The sequence below is a fragment of the Dreissena polymorpha genome, chromosome 6 (assembly GCF_020536995.1).
Source record: "Dreissena polymorpha isolate Duluth1 chromosome 6, UMN_Dpol_1.0, whole genome shotgun sequence".
Taxonomy (NCBI): domain Eukaryota; kingdom Metazoa; phylum Mollusca; class Bivalvia; order Myida; family Dreissenidae; genus Dreissena; species Dreissena polymorpha.
In genome coordinates, this window is record NC_068360.1 from 63,968,559 (window position 1) to 63,973,816 (window position 5,258).

Sequence of the window (5,258 nt, forward strand, 5' to 3'; positions counted from 1 at the left end):
GATGTACGTAAAATAATCGTTTTAAATACTAACTACAGACTCCTGCATCAGTATGGCAGTTGAGAACACCACGCTCTATTGCGTGATGACTTGCAATATTTTGCAACGCTTTGCATACCATGGTGTGCCAAAATTAAAATCATTTTTAAAATTGTTTTGTTAAATAATGTAAAATATACATTATTTTGATCACGTCTTTAATGGTTTAAATATCAATCTGTAAAATGACGTCATTCTAGTTAACCAAACTGTTTGCATGATGTTGAATATCATATAAAATATGTGTCTTTGACACGGACGCACCCATAGCATATGTTGTAACACATAGAAAGAGAATGTCAACCAAAATGCAAGTTGATCATGAATGTGTTGTTTATTTTTATATATTAAAAAGGCCAAGAACAAACTGTATCGTGGAAATTTACATGTAACAGTTTTAAGTTAACCTTAAATCTAATGACACAAAGGTTGCGCACCACACACTAATTATCATTTTTGTCTTCTAAATTCAAACATGCATTATATATAGAGAAGATTTAGTAGCAAAAATCTGCACTAAGATAGACTTTTCACTTTGACCTCTAAAATGTAAGCTTGGCATTTCAGGTTGTGGTACAGATGTTGCCTGCGACTAAGTGTCTCCACACTGTGATGATTAGTTGAAAGTTATTAAAAAATTCTTAATATTATTTATTATTCTAAATGCCGGCCATAGTTCACCTTTGACCTCTTACTGTTATCTGGACCTTTGGGCTATAGGTTTAAACGGTACACATAATATACACATGTTGATAATAAGTGGTAATGTCATTCAACTATTTCCTCATAAGTTATAAAATGAACATCCCTATAATGTGTCAAGCCAGGACAGACGAATGCATTGAATGTAAATCTTTCCATGTAGAAATATTATACAAGTTTAACACACAGTTGTACCCATGTTTACGCTTCAAACAGTATACCTCTCTACCATACCCACATTTTATGTGACTGGTTTACTAGTTAATATAACTGAATATTTTTAGGTCAGAAATGTGAATCATTAAAAACATGTGTTAACTTCAGAAATATAACGTAACGTTTGTTTCATTGTATATTTTAAGTATAGGATATGCAATACTCTGTTTCATTGATAACATCTCTTGAACATACAGACATATAGGATCAATGTAACCATTTCTAATTCAATCTACATAAGGTTATCTGAAGAAAGAATTGGTGCTGTTTGGGAATAAACCATCTATTAAGTGCTTAACATCTTTGTATAATAATTTGCGTTTTTGGGTATATGTATATTTTTTTATCATAATCATTGTAAATATGTATCTTGAACTTCATTGTTCATTGTTGTTGTACAAACTTAGATAATTACATTCATTTTTGCTCACTGTACTTACAAAGTTCCTTTCATGTTCATTGTAAATGCCATAAAGAAGTTTTCAATTCTCCAAAAAGAAGGACTGTTGGACATGTATTAAATAATGTTGATTATATATTTTAATGAGTAGTAAATGCAAACCATGAGGTATAATTAACAACAAGCAATTGTTCATCGTCTATTAAAATTATAGTGTGATATTTTTTATGCTATCAAGAATTGATAAATATTTTGAAATGGAAATGTAGACTTTATTTTTCTGTATAGCGCTAATGTTCGGAGCTTCTTGTTTCATTATTAATATTCAGATTTTCAAGGATACTGTTTTTCTATGGAAAAATCTGTGCAAATAAATAAATTCATTAAAATGAACATGTGTTCCCTTTTCTATAGGTAACTTGAATTACCGTAAAATATTATATGCACATATATATTTTACTCAAATGAACAGTAATGTAGTGTGTAGAATATATATACTATATATCAGAGTTAGACCATTCACATTGCAACGTAGAAGTTGTAAATATATTGAACATTGATGTTAGTTTAAGAATCAAAAGTGGAGAAGTTGTAATCAAAAGACAGTATTTTACACGGTTTAAGATTTATCTAAATATATATAATAAATAACTGTCTGATTTGGTCTGTATTATGGTAGTGAGACTTTAGAAGTGTTTCTTTCTCCCATCATTATTATGCCTCTACGAAGTTGTTTGAAACAAGCATCACGCTTGTATGGCCATCAGCCTGCATGTAAGTACTTAAGACCTGAAGTTTATGTTTTCATCTCCTGCTCAAATGTTCACAGTGGAATGACCTTATTGTGTAGGTGATCGTAATTAAAGGACTGTAACGATATTTGATTATGGACTCTGTTTTTGTTACATTGTAGATTATATTAGCTGGAAGCATGTGTAATAAAGCCCATTGCATTTATAAGTGGATCTTGCTTTAACTTGTATAGTCTGTCTGTCTTTAAGCTATAGAAAACTAGTATACATAGTCCCAAAATTCTGTGTAAACGATTCCCCTTTACCTACTGAGTGGATCTGGCTCAAACTTACACATTCGAATGACTTAAATATTCAAATGACCTTAAAGGGGCCTTTTCACGTTTTGGTAAATTGACAAAAAAATAAATAAAATGTTTCAGATTCGAAAATTTTCCCTGAAGTTATGATATTTGTGAGGAAACAGTAATACTGAACTTTTACCATGCTCTAAAATATCCATGATGTGCATCTTTTGACGATTTAGAAACCTGAAAATTATAAAGCGTTGCAACGCGAAACGATTGAATAATTTGGAGAATTCTGTTGTTGTCGTTGTATATTTTGGTACTTCGGGGATTACTTATATAAAGAAAAAAATACCTCGCTCATTGTATGAGAGAGGATGGTCTAGTGGATAGAGCTGTAGAGTTTTGCTCCATGGGTCCAGGGGTCAGTGGTTCGAGCCCTATTGAGGGTTACTTTTTTAACTTTCCTTAAATGTATTCTTGTTTTCTTATACCGGAGATATTTAGATCCAATGTTTACATTTATCAATAAAAAGCATGTAATGATAAACTTCAATACATGCCAAAATCTGTGGAAAGACCCCTTTAATATGTAGATGTTCAAATGTAGTGTGTAGATGATAATAGAGAAAGGAATCTTTGTTGAGACGAGTTTTGGCTCAATAATTGCCCTTTGTGGATGTTTCTTATATATATATACCTAATCCCTCAATTTAATGTCTTAATAATTAGGTGGATCTTGCTCAATATGTTCGTAATGGAATGATCTTAAATAGAAGATGAAAGAAGAGAAAATAATTATGATCTTCTACGACTATGGAGAATGTGTGTTTTTGTGTTTTAACTCCATTTTCATTTATAGTTTAATCCTTCTCATACGTTCACTGCTAAATAACCTTAAGGTGCATATAATCGCAAAAAAATGACTTTTTTCTTCGACCACTTCTAGAATGCATAGCAGGTTTGTCTGTGTCAAAACATGTGTTGAGGAAGCACGAGTGTCTATGACACATTTCTAGTTATATACTAAAAAAATTAAAATAAAAACAAACTTCAGCAAAAAGTATCGGACATAATAATTTACATTGTGTAAGGGTTGACGGAATTATCAATTAACCGAGATTGGATTCGATGTTCCCATATTTTTATTTTATTTCATAAGTAAACACGACTTGCGCAGTAATTATAAGAGATAACGTAGCTGCGTTAATTACATTGGCAGTTGGTTCTATGTTGTATGCCATATTAATTATTCTATAACCAGGACGCTTACTTTTATTGTTGCAACTTCAAATAAGGAAAATGTTCAACAATTTACAGTGAATATGATGAATTATTCTAAAAGTCGGGTAAATATATGAAAACAAACCACTAAAACCCCCAAAATTGCTACCAACGGTATTTTAACTGATCCTGGTATAGTATAATGTCCTTTACAACATATCAAATGTTTACCAAAATCGGACCACCGGAAAGTTTTTTTTTCAAGATGGCGTCCAAAATAGCCGCCAAGACCTATTAATGATGATAACTCGAATTGCATTATTTTGGTATCTGTACTTAGTTTGGGGGGGGGGGGGGGGCAAATAACACATTAAGATAGTAAAAAACTACGTTAGAATGTAACGTAACAGAGAAATCCAACATGGCGGTCCAATGACCGCTAACACAATGACCGCGAGTACATTTACTCAAACGAGATATTCTTTTTTCGCAATTTCATAATAAATAAATGTTCATGTTTTGTTTTAAATATTTATATCTACTATAACATTGAATTCCGGTACTGAAACTCAAGCGTCATAAACACCACAATATAATAACAGACCACCATTATACAAACATATCAGATCTGCGTATGCTAAACACTGCCTCATACTTGTTAGTTTTTTAGGGTCGCGCCAACAACCATTATAATAGGCTCTGTCTGTGTTAATTGCAGCAATTCAAATCAGAGCGTTAAAGAAGTTATTATTGTCTCTTTTTGTCATAAATGATTAAATAATGAGTGCAAATACATCCAGTACATCCAGACAAGATTTGTGTCCAATATGCAAGGAGGAGATTGAGATTTTCAAGAATAACTGGGGTGCTATTCAGTGGAAGGGAGTGAAGGGAATAAATGACTATAGTGTGAAGCCGTAGTATGATATTGTTACTGAGGCTGGTACTAAAGTACATAAACATGTCGGCAGCAGTACACAAATGATACAAACATTAATGGTAATTCTGCAAAGTAAAGTTGTAGTTCTGTACAAAAGAGAACCACACGGCAATCAACTGAAGGTTTTGAAAGTCATAAAGTCTGCATATTCTGTGGTTGTAAGGTTAAATTGGACACAGGTCATTTTCGCTAGGTACGTACTGACAAATTTGTTCAGATGCCTGTGATTCCCGTTCAGATGTTATATTGTTATTCTATGGAAAATACACAAGGCGCAAGGTTGCGGAAGTTGGTCATGCTATTATTGAAGCTTTTCGTTCACAAGCTGTCATTGCACCACTACAAGTGGGACTTGTTATTCAAATCTATCATCTATATCGTTCAATGGTAATGGTCGAATGCAGCGGATTTTGTGGAACCTTATATCTTGGGCAGTGATATACATGTAGATTTGTTGGAGATGTCTTTTCTACCTGCCGCCGTTAGTGTTGATCAAAATTCTATTACCAATGACGGCAAATGTACTTTTCATGCATATAAAACCCCCGCATGATTCCTCACATACTTCGATGGAGCATGCAGTAAATACACCACACTGCGTTATGGGTGTAAACGACAGTAAACAGTTTAAATGTTTTCGGGCAAGGTTTAATAGGGTATCATGTTTAGATATATCATATAATTTTCACTGACATGCA